Here is a 17,570-nt window from a genome sequence, read left to right as displayed (position 1 = left end):
CTTACTGCAGTCTACCATTATGGAATCTGGTCCTCCATTTCATCCTGTACTTGTTGGCCCAAAAGTGAAGGGACATGGGTGACCACTGAAGTCAACTACTGGCAGGCACAGCATGTAATAGGGAACGCAACCATGCAAAAGTGGACTGAGGGTGAGTATCCTATATTTAAAATTTTTATTCCATCCCCCAGATTTTTCAGATTGATTGAAAAACCCCTTTTATACTAAGCCCCCATGTTGCAGAAACACAAATGCGGCATTTTACAGTACCAGCAAAGTGAATGAGATTCTGGTTAATCTCATTTACACATTGTGGGAAAAATAGCTATTTTTCAAATAGATGTGTGGAAAAAAGTGATCTGTTTTCACTGCATTTTTTAGCTACATTTTAGTCTTAAAGTATTAACTTCTGGTCTGTTTGCTGATTACTAATGGAAAACTATTAGAAACTTTTTGAAAAATCTTTTCAATTATAGTCACGGCGCATGCACAAGGCGAAGCCAAGTGCATAAAGTCCCAGTAGATCCCCATAACAGAGCCACAGGCACTTCATGTATCACTATTGATTTCTGGCAGATATGCAAAGAATACATGTTATAAAACTGTTTGTGCGCCTCTACATCAGAGACATGTGGGACTAGAGTATAAGTCTATGAATAACTTATTATGGAGCAAGAGGACAATATGGATCTGTAATTCAGCTGTGTATAGTGAGTTTTCCAGTTTTTTTTTCCAGTTGTATTTTCTACCTATGTCTGTCTTTTTTATTATTCAATTTTTTTTTAGGAGGTGAAAAAAATAAAAAACAGTGATTCGAAAATTCTGTATTTTTTTGATGTTAGAGCGTTCACAGTTTAGGATAATTGTCTTTATATTCCTATACTTTGGGGATTTTCGAACATAGAAATACCTAAAATGTTTATTTTTATATATTTTTGTGATCTAGGTAGAGGGAAGTGATTTGAACTTTTATATATTTTGTTTTTTAAATAAATAAATAAAAAATTATATGTTTACTTTTATTTTTAGACTACCTAGGAGTTTTGAACCTTACGGGGTCTACCCCCTTGCCTCACACTTTGGGGGGTGGGGATCTCAGTCAATGTGGTAGTGCCCGTGCATTGTAGTGCTTTCGATGCCTTGTTTACAATTGACCAAGGCAACTAATTGGTTCAATGCCTACAGTCTTATTGTGGGCATTACTGCTGGGTCCCAGTGGCTTTACCATCTGCTTAGCTGCTGTGTGAACACCACTTTTAAATTCCCAACATCGGCCATACTATTCAGACGGCAACACTTATCAACCTGACAAATGGCGCTCCTTCATTAGAAGGTTATCCCGCAAACAACATTTATCACTTGTTCAAGGTTCCCTGAGGCCCTATTCTGGAGTAGTTTGGATGGAGTGGTGGTCATGCCTGCACACTGCTGCTCCATTCAAAGTCAAAGGGACCAACAAAAAGAAATCCCATTGGGCTTTGTTGTGTTTTAAGCATTTAGTATAAATCAAGTTCATAAAGTCTACTGTCTATTTCTGCAAGTTGCTTGGCTTAATGCATCAGTTTGACAATATGATGGTAGTGTTGTACTGTAGATAGACCTGTGATTTACAGCCAGCACTGCTGCAGAGCAAACCAGACCAGTAAAGTATTCGTCATCACTGTCATTGACTATTTCAAGCTGAGATACTGTTGTAGTGCAGACATACATATGACAACATGCTGGTGGCATGAAAGAAACTAAGCAAAATTCAAACAAAATTTCAACTATTGCTCCCATGTGACTTCTCCCACATAAGTCAATAAATCGCCCTTTTCCAATCTGTGAAATACTTTACATTCTACAAATTTACTAAAGTTGCCTCCAAGAAAGAATGTTGTTATTACAATGTGACTCCTGAACTGCATTTTTACAGCTAGTTCATACAACAGCAAAAAATGGCTCCATGATGTCAGCGCATTATACAGAGGTCGCACATCTGCTCTCAAAGCAATGAAAGTCAGTGGCCCAGACTTAATATGCCTTGAAAGTGCCCAAGAAATGCACCTCAACTTGTGCCACTTTGTGTAGAGAGTTGACAAAGTATGTGGGCCGGGGCAGGGTGATTTACTATAGCTCACCCCAGAAAACTGCCAAGAGTTATATCACACATCTACACCAGTTCCTGAGTGGTGAGGATTTGTGAGTCGGCACATCTACATGTCCAGAATTACTAAGACACCAGAGCTTCTTACCAATTCTAAGGGCTTCTACTCCTGTCATGGAATCAATCATAAGAATTGCCAGCCTTAACAAATTTTCCCCTATGAGTCTATTCACATGACTGTTTGGACTATAATTACTGACTACCACAAAATTGCGGAGCAGGAATGACTTGTAATAATAGCGGAGCAGGAATGACTTGTAAGTCTCCGTACTGCCTATGTAGGCACACACTCTCCCTGATGTGTACGATTGTCCCCTGACCCTGGTCTATAGTCTCTCACTCTGCCAAATCAGTATCCCTACGCTATGCTGAGGATGGCCCAATAGGCCGAAACAGCGCTGTCCATAGCTGGGAATCTGTTCCTTTTGGAATAGAAATACTAATTTGGCAATTAAATCCGCATCATGATAGTAGACTTATTAACTGAGTCATGCATGATGTTAAGGAGGCTGTCCTCTAGAGGGCGGCGTACAGAGTGCACTGTTCTCCTAATTACATCCTGGAGAATAGATTTGCATGTTTTTTACCCCAAAATAAGACATGTGTAAGAGAAATTGCTAGAAGAACAATTCCCCAGTAGCTGCTGGTGAACCCTGGGTGGGAGGGAGGGAACAACAAAACAGTGAGCCCTAAGGGTATGATCACATGGTGGAAAATGAAGAAGAATTCCTCTTCATTTCCACCGCTGGTATTATTGCCACGATTTTATTTCAACTCCTGGGGCACATGTGGTGTAATACACTTCTAGAAGGCAGACAGTGCGCTGAATTCGGCGCACTAACGGCTTTCACATTCTGTGCTCTGGTGAAGAGCTATCGGTGCCGGTACCGTAGCTCTTCACTGTCAGAAGGGTGTTTCTATTGTGCTGCACTGTGAGAGGGGGTGTTCCTTACCACCCAGTGATGGTGCTGAGTGGTGAGGAATACCCCTCCTTCCCCAGTACTCGCCTATGAATGAGTACTATCAGGAGGGGAGGGAGGCGTTCCTCACCACTCTCACAGTACAGTGCAATAGACACTACTCTGAGGAAGGGCATCCCTGACTGACTGTCAGAAACGCTCTTCTGACAGTGAAGAGCTACGGTATCGGCACCAATAGCTCTTCAGCGTGTGCACAGAATGTGAAAGCCAATAGTGTGCTGAATTCAGGACACTGTCAGCTTTCTAGCGGTATATAAAACCACATGTGCCCCAGGAGATACATATGCAAAGAGTAAAGTTATTACTTGCAGGTAAGCTTTGGGATGGTCAGTTATGAATTACATTATTATACCTTAACTGGAAAATCGGTCTTAGATATTACATCTTTTATCTAATTTACAGGAATATTTTAGGCCTTATATTTTGCATGACTGGTAAAGAATCTGTTAGAAAAAAAACTCTGTACGCTTGTATATAAGATCTATATCATGTGTAGGTAAAGTATGGCTATGCTATGGTTGCATAAAGCTGAGATTGAATGGAACAGCCATTCTCCATATTCTGTAGATCAGGTCTGATGTTATATAATATTTATTATAAAGGATACACCATGATCAAAGTGAAATAACAATCCTGTTCGCTCTTACTGTATTAGGAAACCTCATTAACAGGACATTATATGATGTCTTAAGTACTTCCTGTGCCGAGTGTCTATTGTGATAAGATGGCCTGTGGGTGTGAGCACTTTTCCCCAGAAATCCTGTTTATTGTTTTAATTTCCAAAGAAATAAAAGCTATTAGAACATGTAACTAGCTGCATAGACAGTACAGTAAAACCTCTTTGAAACAACCACCAAAAACTGCATTAAAAGTGTTTTTTCAAAAATGATGCTCAGTATGCTTAAAAGGGGTTTTCCGGGCAAAAATTATTTAAAAAAAAAAAAAAGGTCTGTCAGTGCTATTAATGGGTTAATAACTTTAGCAGTATTTTAAGTGATTTCTGGGTTTCTCTGAGAGCGCCTAGCATCTTCTACATTTGTTTATGTAGCTTCCAGTTACAATGCATTCTGGTAGTTGTAGGCGCTCACAATATCTCTCTCTCACTCCTCCCCCTCCCTCTCTAACACCCCTTCCCTGTCTCCCTAGCTATTCCTCCCACTGCTTGCCCTTCCCAACTCACTCAGCCCACTCCCATACCCTATTATACTTTACCTGTCTTCTTCCGGTCTTCCTTCTGCGGGAAATGTGCAGCACTGTGTCATAGCCTTCAGCCTTCAATACGTCTCTGTTGAGCAGAGATGTACTGTCAGCTTCAGCTCTAAACCAGGACTCTGGCTCTATTGCGCATGCGCGTACTGATGTCAGGGAAGGAGGAGGAGCCATTCCCTGGAGTAGGAAGCCTAGACAGGAAGAAGATAGGTAAGTAGGATGGAGTGGATGAATGGGAGAGTAGTAGTGATGATCCGTTTCCAGAAATGAATGGGCGATATTTATTATAAAGTTTATGGTATAAAAGAGGAGCATTTTCGCTCCAAAAATTTACTTTTTTGCCTATCTTCTGTTGTGCTCTTGAAAACATTGAGTGGAGCAGATGGGGATGGACTTTATAATCTCACTGTAATACAAGGGATGCATTTACTATCTATTCACCTTCCCTCTGGTATCTGTTTTGTGATCAGTTTAGCACATCCGCTTTCCAATGCATATGTTGATCCAATGACAAAATGTGTCGCACAAGCGTATATTATAAAAGTGATAAATTTGCATATATTATAATGGTGATATATTTTCATTCTGTGTGATGTTATGTATTTTTCTAACTCAAGCTATCTATAGTAAGGTTTAGAAGACTGGTCAGATAACTTATCACTTTTATCGTTTTATGTATCTTTAACCGATCTTAACAAATTAATTAAGTGAAAGAAAATACACGGAGTAGAAGAAATGAAGGAGGAATTATTCTCCAGCATTGCCAATAAGTGCTGGCTCATTTCCTAGAGATGTGAAACAATGGCTGTTCAATACACATTCTTTAGCTTCTTAAGTTATAAAAGGAATGTTCTTGGAAAAAAATAGGAAACAAAGCGCCCACAGAACCCAGGGAAACGTTATCGTAATTGCGGAGGCTACCAGTATGCTCTAAATTGGGGCAGAAACAGTAAGAGATCTCTCGCCTGAGTTACATTCATACCGATACTGCTCAGTGCTGTAAAAACCTACCAGAAAACTGTTGTAAAAGTGCTAAATACTGATATCTGAGGCACAATGTGTATGCGCTCATGTTTATGCAAATTTATCTTTCCATAGGCTTTAGGCCCATTTTCACTGAATACAGTAAATTGGGCATTTCAACAGACAGGAGAGAAGCTGATAACAGCAGGAAGAAACATTTATGTTTTTTTTTTGTAAATGAATAGTTCAGATGGATATAAGAAACTTTGTGGATATCTTGATATATTTAAAAGTTTCTTATATAGTTATATTCACCTAAACTATTCATTTACAAAAAATAAATGACAGTTATACTTTAAGAGAATGTGGATATCTTTATTCAGTGTCTTATCCAACAAGCTTGTCTTCCATGTCCGGCTAATGGTGGTATGGTCTATGAGAGCCTGCTTGCTGCCCTGCATTCCAGGCTACAAATGGAGGATGGTTGGAAGTGATACTGTCCAGGCCACAGCCTTCCCCTGCCCCTGCTACACCCCCTGTGTCTCTGGTAGCACACGTGAGACAGTCTGCCTGTTGTGGCTCAGCCCCAGTCCAGTTACCCCTCTGGACACTAGAAGGCATGGCTGGTCCATGGCAGTGAGAGGATCTGTGTCACCCACCTTTGTGGATTCCGGATGCTATAGTAACATTGGGGGAATCGGTCACAGTCAGTCTCTGCACAATATGTGTCGGGGTTGTTTTGGGGTTCCATTGGAAATAAAAATGATGCAATTGTAGAAATGTCACTAAAATATAATTATTTTATTTTTTACAAATAAGAATGCACAGGGATACTACAAGAGAGTGAGAGCGGCGGTCGCACCAGCTCCATTCACTTACATTAATTGCGATTTTACAGGGTGATATTGTATCGTGCTTAGCCACTAAAATCGGTGTGTAGTCCCAGTTTCATGATGCATGAAGATGAGACATACGGAGGTCCTCTGTAACTCTGTCGTCTAATCACCCACATTAGACTGGAGACAGCCCTGTGCAGGGTCGAATATGGAGAGCCGTCCCCGTTGATAAGGAAGTAAAACGTAAAGTGTATGACAAAATTCTACAACTTTTTGCAAAGTTGTCAGGGACTATTCTTTAATCCACCTGCTCTAACCATCTAATGTGCTACTTACACTGTGTAATGTGATGCAAATGTGTAATGTGACCACTCTGCCGGGGATTATTTTCCATATTGATGACATGACAGATATTAGTCATGTCATTTGTCTCTTTATATCCACTAAATAAACCAGTGACATGACATACAGCAAGCTTTATCTTCACAAATGTTTTTTTTTTACAATCATACATTACTATTAGAGATGAACGAGTAGTATTCGATAGAGTAGGTGTTCGATCAAATACTACGGTGTTCGAAATACTCATACTCGATCGAATACTACTAGCTGTTCGAAGATAAGATTTGATGCAGAACCAGCGTTGATTGGCAGAATGCTATACATTGCCAATCAACGCTGGTTCTTCTCTTACCTTTAGAAGTCTCCTCCCTGTGCAGCGTCCCCGCGTCCTCTTCCGGCTCTGAATTCACTCTGCTTAGGCATCGGGCCTGGGCAGAGCCGACTGCGCATGTCCGCGCTACAAGAAAATGGCCGCTTACACTGTAAGCTGCCATTTTGTTGTAGCACGGGCATGTGCAGTCGGCTCTACCTAGGCCCGATGCCTAGCAGAGTGAATTCAAGGCCGGAAGACGACGCGGGGACGCTGCGCAGGGAGAAGAATCCAGCCTGACCCTCACTCATGGACTTGGTAAGTAGAATTTGATCGAATGTTGCCTACCCCTGAAACGAGCATTTCCCCCATAGACTATAATGGGGTTCGAAACCCGTTCGAACAGTCGAACAGTGTGCGGCTGTTCGAATCGGATTTCGAACCTCAAACATTTTAGTGTTCGCTCATCTCTAATTACAATCTTACATAAAACTAGTATGTTTTCCATTGCGGCCCCATTGCGGCAAAAGTACAGGTGTGACACACAATAAACCCTAGTAAGGTATTTATCTACCTGATATTATAGTACAATCCAGATGAACCACTTTATATCTGACCCAAAACCATTAATAAAAAATGAACTCCCACTAAGGAGTAGATGATAGTATTCATGAACCTCTGAGTAAGTCCTTTGATCAGTCCCCTGTGCACCTAATAACTACTAGGGTTTATAATTAACAAGTCCACTCAAGATAAAAATTGAGAATCAATAATTCAATGTCATTGCTGATAATTTCATGTAAATCTGTGCCGCATTCCAGTCATGTCAGTGTTGTGAAATGTATCTTGACTGGCACAGTCGGTCAATGGTCTGATCCCTTTAGGAAAAGGAATTCAACTATTCATTTACCAGGTACACGGTTTACTTGTTTTCAACTGAACAAAACTAAACTACATACTATCCAATGAACACAACAGGCAATGTTTACAGATAAAATCTAAGAAAAGAAGTAAGAAAATAAATTAACTAAAGCTAGCCATGCACATGTAGACTGGCCAGTGGCGGCCAGTGCAAGTAGGCAAAGGCAATACAAGAACGCACGGCCAGCAATAGTAGCTCCCCTATGTAAAGCACTCCTGTGTAAAGTCATTTTGCACAGGACTGCGTTACATGGAGGGACTGACAGCAGTCCTATGTAAGTCAGACTGAAGCTGTAACTTACACAGGGCTACTGCCTCTCCTTGTAAAGCAGATATTTCTGCTATATAGGACTGTCTGCTTTAGATGTAAAGACAGCAGTACTATGTAAGTAAAGGTAAAGGCAGTGGGGTCAGAGTGTCAATTAATCTGCGGGTGCAGCAGCAGTTGCCATCACACTCAGTCCACTGACTACTCAATGTAAGGCCTTCGGGATTTGGACAAACTTCAGAGGTGCCAGGGGAAGGTGTAACATAAAAAAAGAAAGACATTATCTCTGATGCCCTGTTGTCCACTGCCACAGTCCTTTTGGTAGCGCACTGTGCTTCAGTCCTCAAAACCCATGAACCCCATGTGACCACTGAAGACAATCAGCAGCCTCAGCAGTTGCTGGAGAGGGATCGGTGACATATGTGAGTGGATTACCAATCCCTCTCCAGCAACCGCCTATTTGGCCTCAGTGGTCATGTGGGGTACAGGGGGAATGAGGCATGGTGCGCAACCGAATGGGCTGCAATGTCAGACACTGAAACTCTGGGGACAGGTGAGTATGTTTTTTTTTTCTTATATAGCTATCTGCACAATATATTGACCTCTAGTGGCCCATACGGTTTTTTGGGTCAGTTTGCTGCCAGAGAGCAGCGATACAAGCACAGACAGCGCAGAGGAGACGCAGATCCACAGGTTTTCAGTAGATTGAGATGTTTCTTATGTGGATCAAAAATAAATTAAGTGTGAAGAGAAGGGGAAAATCTGTAGATTTGGAAGTAATAGTCCAAACATGTGGGGTAGATTTACTAAGTAAAATGTGCAAAAATTCTGGCTTAAATTATGCCAAAAAAGCATGATGGGCTCCCAATTTAATGTGTTTCAGACACTTTTAAAGCCTCAATAGGTAGTTTTATATACAGAAAAAGAGGCATTGCCAAGAGAAGCTGCATAATGTACCAGATTTACTAACGGAAGGAAACATTATTTTAGCATAAAATATTGAGGTATTGTAACCAAACAACATGTTTAAGTAAAGCTATTAAAGCTTTCTATATCTAGTCAATGTGTATCGCCTGAACCCGGCAAACTGTACAGATTCAATCCACTATCATATTTGCTCGGTGGCCTCCCAAATTTTCCCCGACAGCAGATGTCAGAAGTTTGGGGTACTCTTTCCATTTCAATATGATTGCTTGCACAGAGCTCCTTGGGATGTTTAAAGCTTGGGGAATCTTTTTGTATCGAAATCTGGCTTTAAACCTCTCCACAACAGTATCTCGGACCTCTCTGGTATGTTCCTTGGTCTTCATGAAGCTCTCTGCGCTTTAAACAGAACCCTGAGACTATCACAGAGCAGGTGCATTTATACAGAGACTTGGTTACACACAGGTGGATTCTATTTATCATCATCAGTCTTTTAGGACAACATTGGATCAATCACAGATCCTCACTGAACTGAACCGAGTGAGTTTACTACATTGAAAGTAAAGGGGCCGAATAATATTGCACGCCACACTTTTCAGTTTTTTCTTTGTTAAAAAAGTTTAAAATATCCAATAAATTTCATTCCCCTTCACAATTGTGTCCCACTTGTTGTTCATTCTTCCCCCCAAAAATTTAAATTTTATATCTGTTAGGGAACTGCTAGGACAGCAATTCCATAGTAGCTGCTGGAAACCCTGGGAAGGGGCACAAGAGACAGTGAGCCCTAAGCTGAAACCCCCCACTGTCCCTTCCTGCTTGCCTGGTCCTATCCTACGCAATAGGCGGCAACTTGGAGATGATCCCTTCCTATATACGTTACACACAAACTGCAGACAAGACAAACAACAACAAAGGGAGGTCAGCTAGCCAGGGTTCGGTAACAGTCGAACAATGCAGTGCCAAATCGAAGTCCAAAAGAATAGTCAATAAGAAAAGCCAAGGTCTGGATTAAGAATACAAGTAACTAAACAGCAAGAGAAACACCAGCAAGCACGAGGCAATAGCAAGCACCAGTATGAATGAGAGCCAAGCATAAATAGGAAGGATGAACCCGCCCTGGACCTGATAGGAAGGCCAGCTGTCAATCACAGGGCAAGACTAAATTTAACTAGGGAAATGAAGGTGAAAGCAGATGGGAGTAGTGGAAAATCAATTACCAAACTAGAGCCATGTTCACACAGTGCAACCAAAAACTCTAAGCAAGGAATGAAATTGCACACGCCTCCTGCACCGCAGCATGCAAGCAGAGGGCGGCGCAGTGACCCGAGCAGGCAGAGACGTTACAATATCTTTATATTTGAAGCCTGAAATGTGGCAAAAGGTTGAAAAGTTCAAGGGGGCCGAATACTTTCGCAAGGCACTGTATATAAAGTGTATGTCCATCTTTATTTTAGGTCAGTAATAATAAATCTCCCACCAATGGCTGTCACATTACACTATTTTACTGCTCCTTTTTACATGCGAGTTACAGAACAATTAATCACCATGATAAACATACTTACAATACTCCCAATAGTGTCAGGAATCATTGGACTGACCACAAATACAATAATCTCCTCTCATGTTACATCTTATAATTGCTACTGCGAGTATAGGAAACATCTCATTTATTGATCTCTATTTAACAAGCCTTCTAGTAATGGACCAGTTGGCAGCAGGCAGTGGAGGGAAGGACTGGGAAACTGATGTCAAATATCCCGTGAGAATCTTTTGTAAGGGTTTGTTTTAAATATACTTGCCATTCTATTTGGTTAAATTGTTGTTGTACATTCCAAAATCCCTCCAACCTTTATGGCAGATCAAAGACAGGGAAACTGCTGTAAAATACCCCATGTAATAGTTTGCAAGGCTTTGCAAGGCTTTGTTTTACATACAGTTATCTCACCATTGTATTTTGTTAAATGTTAAATTGGTTGTTGTACCCATCCAACCCTCTCTGACTTTATTGGGATATCAAGTTACTTGACTCATATCCCAAAATAGATAGAACAAAGCAAGTCCCAAGGAAACTTAAAGTGCTGTTTTTGTCATCTAAGTACATTCTCAACACTTTGTCAACTCTGCCACTGTCAAAGAGATAAGATAGGAAGAGGCGATTAGCCCAAGTTAGTGGAAGGGAAGTACTTACTTAAATGACTTTGTATGGGCTGCTGCTGAGATCACAATGGTAATTGTTAAAGTGACAGCAGGCAAACCTCAAGAGAGCCCCTTGTGTACCACTAACTTAGAACATTCCAACTAGTGTTGGGAGAACTGTATATACATATATATATATATATATATATATATATATATATATATACAGTACAGACTAAAAGTTTGGACACACCTCATACAAAGAGTTTTCTGTATTTTCATGACTATGAAAATTGTAGATTCACACTGAAGGCATCAAAACTATGAATTATCACATGTGAAATTATATACTTAAAAAAGTGTGAAACAACTGAAAATCCTATTAATATTATAAAGGTGAAAGTTTCTGAATTTGGATGTTTGTGAGTTTGTGTGTTTGGATGTTCGGATGTTTGTTCCTCAATCACAGCCAAACGGCTGAATGGATTTTGGGGAAATTTCACACACACACACATATTTGCCAGGAAAAGGTTGTAGGCTACTTAAAATGTGGGTCACTCAGCCCAAATCGCCACCGTGACCCTCCAAAGACACCTCCGGGCTCGGCTGTAGAAGCTGGCATTCTGCCAGCGTTGGTCTGTCCACGCACCTCCTATTGGTGCATGGCAGGCTGTGGGCGGTCTATAGAGCCAGGGCTGCGGCACCATAGGTTGGGGGCTGAATGTGGGTGTGCCAATTGAGCAGGGATACCGTGAACAAGATGGCTTCAGCCCACATCGTCCCGGAACCGCAGCTATACTAGGCCACCTGCACACATCGCGGACGGAGGAGGCTGCTGCACCCGACACTCCACATACAGGTCAGTGCAGCGGGGGGATGGAGTGTCCCGGGGAGGGGGGGGGTGTACCCCGGGAGGTGGTGTCCCTGGGGGGAAAGGGTGAAGGTTGAACAAAAAGGTCAAACAGGTTGAAGATGACTTGGTTGCTTGTTTTGTGTAGTCTCACCTAGTGAATTGTAACTATGTCTCAATAAAGTTGACGTTTTTAGATATACACCCTTTGGTTAGTGACACACCCTATTTTTCTGACTTGGTTGTGGGAGCAGGAGGTCTGGTGACATGGACCTGGATGACTCTAACTACTCTACAGAGCTGGTGGTGTTCTTCCACAAGCTGGTCTACAGCTAGCTAAGGTCTGACTGGAAGAGGAGGGAACTAGAGGCTGGGATTTGGTAGGAACCATTAAACCAGAGCCACTCCTGTTTGTACAGGAATGGATAATTAACTCTTGAGTTTTCAGTATAGAACTGTGTAATAGGAGATATTTTTTCCTCAAAATCAGACTTATTGATGTGATACAACAGGGTTAATGACTTATTGATCACTCTAATTGATTTCCTTGCTTTTCATCTATGGGTATCTTATTGATGTACTTCTGTCATTGATCTGTTACCTCTTCCTGTAGACACATTCCTGTACTATAGATGGTCATATTCTGAGTTGACCGCTTATACACATCCAGGAAGCCCCTTCCCCTCCCCCAAAGGTACTATAAAACTCTGTGCTGTGTTGTACTTCAGCTGGGACCATGACTAGGTGTACAGCAACCTTTGGCTATCATTGAACGAGATAGGAGCATGATATGTGGCGGTGGCCCCCTATCTTATCATGTGAACAACTTTGCATCATTTGTAACCGCGGCTAAGTATTATCTCTTTTCATTTATTAAACTCTTGTTATTTTATTATATTCTGCTGTGGTTATAGTCATTCTATGACCATCATTGAGCTAACCCTGCCTGCCTGCAAAGGGAAAGGTTCCCAAAGGCCATAATAATTAATAAATAGAGATGAGCGAACACTGTTCGGATCAGCCGATCCGAACAGCACGCTCCCATAGAAATGAATGGAAGCACCTGTGACGCTGACTTTGACAGTGTTCGCTCATCTCTATTAATAAACAGTATACAATTTGCGCAAAACCGTGCAAACCACAGTATATATCAATAAACAGTTTAGCGGTGACCCTTTAGGGGGACAGTGAAAACAGATGAATTTACATCTCTATTTCTTGGTAAATTGGTTTCCTCTGCTCCCTATTGTCTTTCAGTTTAGTAAAGTTGTCAGTCATGCTTTTGTCATAATGCTTTATATGCATTATAGCTGAGAAAATTGCTTCACTTCAAAATGTCCCTGAAGACTCTGCGGCCTCTCTTGAGATATACTGTGCTTCTGAAATAACGCCATTGCTTTACACAAGACCTTGCTTCATCGAGAGTCAGGCCACATCCTGGGTGTTAGAATCTTGCTGTACACGACTCTTCATCTTACAATAAATACATGTCTACATAACAGTATCTTTGATCTTTTATGTTGACAGTGATGTATTACTAACGTAGCCCCATCCTCCCCAACAATTCTTAATCCCAACTAGGCCTCATCTACCCATGCACAAAGGAACAGACTATGTTAAGAACCAGAAACACAGTTGTCAACCACAGGGGCCAAAAGTAGTACATGAGACCAAGAGTTTCAATAGACTCATCGAGGCATGGAGCACAAAGACTATACAATGGGAGTAAAGCTGGTCATACACATTAGATGTGTATCAGCCAACCAACCATCTAATGTATATGGGGGCCCCAATGAGGGAAAGAAAGTTCAGTTACATTTCAACTGCACAATCCTTTGGTTTTTAGGGCGATAAGCCCCTACCAGAGGAGTCTGGCAGCAGCCTTTCCCCCTTGCCCTGTTCAGACATGAGTGTGTGGGAATGTCATGCAAGATAATGTATTCAGCCAAAAGACTTTAGACGTCCGCCTGATGCAGATTTGCCAGAAATCACCAGACAAAAAACATACGGCAAGCCTGATTTTTTTTTTTTTGTACAGAAATTTCAGTTTAATAAAAACAGACACCAAGTGGACCCCTGTGATGGAAGGAGCCCCACTTGTGTATATTGTATATACACAATTATATATTCCTCATGGAATTATTTTGCTTATGTAAGTATTATTAGTGAATATATTGCTTATGCATATGTCGGCAATATATTACATTGGTATCTGTATTATAACGACCTGGGACTGGTCAAGAGTGGGATGTTTCCTTCCTGTGAATACAAGACCAGACTCCATGCTGTTTTATGATCTGGTCTGGTAGCAATCCCTTTGAAGTAATAGAGACCAGGCTGGGTTTATGGCTAAGGGAGCTGGGGATGTGACCATAGTTGACCTTAGAGGTCATCAGGAACCTAACTTTCCTGGGCAGAGATAGAACAATTAATGCCCAAACTTTGCCAGGTGCAGATGACTTTGCTGATTCCCTATCTCAGGGAGTAGGAGGAGGTGGGCATTCTGCCAGTAGGTATGGCTAAGTACAACCATGAGTCTCATTCCTTTGTCTTCACTGCAGATGGTTTGACTTTTAGTTGCATGGCCAACTCTGCTTTACCGTATAGACCTGCAGCTGAACTAGAGGGGAGTTACTGTCAGATAGAGCCTGGGAAGCAGCGCACACAGACCTCCAGCACCCCATTGTGCTCTGCAAATGTAATGGCACAGATTCTATGAACTTGCTTATATTTTACTAATAAAATTTAGTGCAGTGTTTCATGACCTATGTAGTCTGAGGACTGATAGATTTCTCACAGACTGATCATAGTGTTCTTAGAAGACAGGTAGAAATTATGGTTTAGGAACAGGGCTGCTTTAATCACAGGGCAAACAGTGGATATGCATTAGGTCCCCTTAAGACTATAAGGTCCCACTTGCGACCAGATCCCTCAGCCAGGGGGCTTCATAGGATTCCGTGCCACACTACTGGCTTCTGCTGTAGTGAGTTGTAGTTACCTAAGGTATGTATGCACTAGAGACTGGACTGGAGGGGATGTGGACTGGGGTGGTGAGAACTATTACCTGTGGGGATCACTAATATCTATGTGGGTGGGGACACTATAGGGGGATTACTTGTGGAGGGGATAATTAGGAGACTATTACCTATGTTTGTGTGGGGCCACTATTAGGGACTATTACCTGTAGGGAGCCCTATTAACTATGCGGGTAGATTATTAAGGACTATTAACTTGTGTGTGTGTGTGGGGGGGGTACTATTTTAGCATTATTACTTAAGTGTGATGGGCAATATTACTTTCCTTCATTAATGGGTCACTTAAGAGACCCAGGGATAGAGATGAAAATTAATTTAGGGCTACAAGGCAAAACCGCCGCAACTCACATCATGCAACCAAAGGTCCTAATGTCACTTTGCAACTTCTTCACTAAGATAAGTCAATGGAGTTATATTGCAGTGCATAATTTTTTTGTGTCTAATAGCTAAAGTCACAATATCCCCACGTGGGTCACAGGGCAGCACTAGATGATGCTAGGTTGTCAGGCCCGCCATTCTGACAGTGGAGAAATACTGGTGTTGAAACTAACGATACCGATACTTCCAAATACACATCAGGAAATAAGCTGAATTCAGCACCCTGTTGGCTTTCTTGCTGTATATAATACTTCCCATCAGTAAAGACATGATAGGTCCTCTTTAAGAGAGCTGTGGAACTTGTGCAAACGCAAGGACTTGTTCACTAATATTGCTTGCTGTTTTTTTCATAGTGGCCATGCATAGTGCCCAGTACACTTCTATGTGATGAGTTTGAAATTACATTACACAGCTAATATGAGACAAAAGGCGTGAAATGTATACAGTGAAGGAGTCGCGGTGTTCACGGAGGCTAAAAAAGCTGCTCAACTCCTGAGCAGCCGCCATATATAAATACCCATGGACAGGATGAGGATTTACCTGGAATCTTCAGAAGGACTAAGCTTCCACAGGGTAGTTGAGTCCTGTTACACTTGAGAAAGGGGTTTCAACCGAAATGTACGTTGTGTTTTTGTGTCTTTTCTGTTTGTTTTTGAGATACATAAATACCCAACATCTGCCATACTATTATAATGGAAAGGTGTTGAATATGCTACAGGATGCAATTTACTGTAAAAATCTGCATAATAAATTGACATTCTGCAGTCCACAGTACAGATTTTTCTATGGTGTACCTGTCAGGATACGGAGTCGCCGCGGTCTCCTTGCTGCGCGGCGTCTCCCTGGGAGATGTGTTAGGAGTTCTATTGGGTGTTCTTAGGTCATTAAGAGTTAATCTTTTCCTTGCCTTCAGTCTCCATGTCATTAGCCATCAGGTGTGTTTTTCTGCTGCTATTTAATCCCCACCCAGGCATGGATCCTTGTCAGCCATTCACTTTGTGTTTCCTGGTCCCCCTGCTCAGGCTGATTCCCTGTCTGTTTGTATTCCATATGTTTCTTGGTTTTTAGACCCGCCTTGTATTTTTGACTATCCCTTGTCTTTTGATTTGGTACCTTTTATTATATCTCGTGGCTTGACCTCTTGCTCGTCTGACCTCGCCTTCTCTTCTGTGTCTTGCTGGGACTTGAGGTCCTCCCTGGTTCCATGCTGTTTAGTCTTTTGTTTTGCATTGCATTTACACTGTGCTTTCTGTTTAGGTGTGACCCCGTGACTCCAGTCCCTAGGACTTTCAGGGCCTCCTCTCCCCTTATCCTAGCCGCTGGATAGAAGGTTAGGAGCCGTGGTAGGTGCACTTCAATTAGGAAGTGCATTGGTCTGCCTCATCTCAGATATTACAGCATAGTTATAGCTGCAGGGCCTGCGACCCCTTTTGTCATTAGTTGCACAGTGTTGCTTTCCCAGCTGTGTCACTTTGCACTGCCTGACCCTGACTCCAATCCTTACAGTACCAGTAAAAATTAAACATTGTAATATGCTGCAGATTTTATGCCAGTTATAAATGTGTGGACGTGCCCAAACTGTAATATTGCCTTTACAGCACTTCTTCCCAGATGGCCATCACTTGAACCTTACAGAGGTGACCACTGGTCATTCACATTGACATATGGATAGTGGTTGTCCTGATGAGTTATTTTCTCCTAAAGTCTACAATACATCTTAGGGCTGGGCTCAGAGTTTTGACTCCCTTGACTCCCTTATTGGTTCTTCAGTGTATCCATGTTTATGGCTTTAAATTTACCATCACCAACAATGTAAAGTAAAACATTTTCTACAGAATGTCACAAGTATAACTACTGGTGTAAGAAAATCTGCCTGTATTACAGTAACCAAGCACATTGACTGGTTGCTATGACTTATGTGTCATAATAGAATGATGTGGTTCTAAACATAACCAGTATAGTAGCTGTATATTTAAGATATATATATATATATATATATATATATATATACTAACCAAACAGTAGTAGCTGTATATAACACATTTATACACTAAAACCAGCATAGTAGCTATGTATGACACAATTATACAATACTAGTAGAAGGGCTTTGCAAGGGTATATTTTGTGTAGTGGCTCCATAAGAATAGGTTGGTTGCTATAGAAATCTGGTGTAAAGCTGTGTGTATGTGAAGACTGAAGAACCTGTGAGTTTCCATTGATCCATAAGCATCACGTGACCTTGTGTAACAGTGTCATCCACAGTGCCTGACTC

This window comes from Leptodactylus fuscus, chromosome 2 (genome assembly GCF_031893055.1).
Source record: "Leptodactylus fuscus isolate aLepFus1 chromosome 2, aLepFus1.hap2, whole genome shotgun sequence".
NCBI lineage: Eukaryota > Metazoa > Chordata > Amphibia > Anura > Leptodactylidae > Leptodactylus > Leptodactylus fuscus.
Note: the sequence above shows the minus strand (reverse complement) of the source record.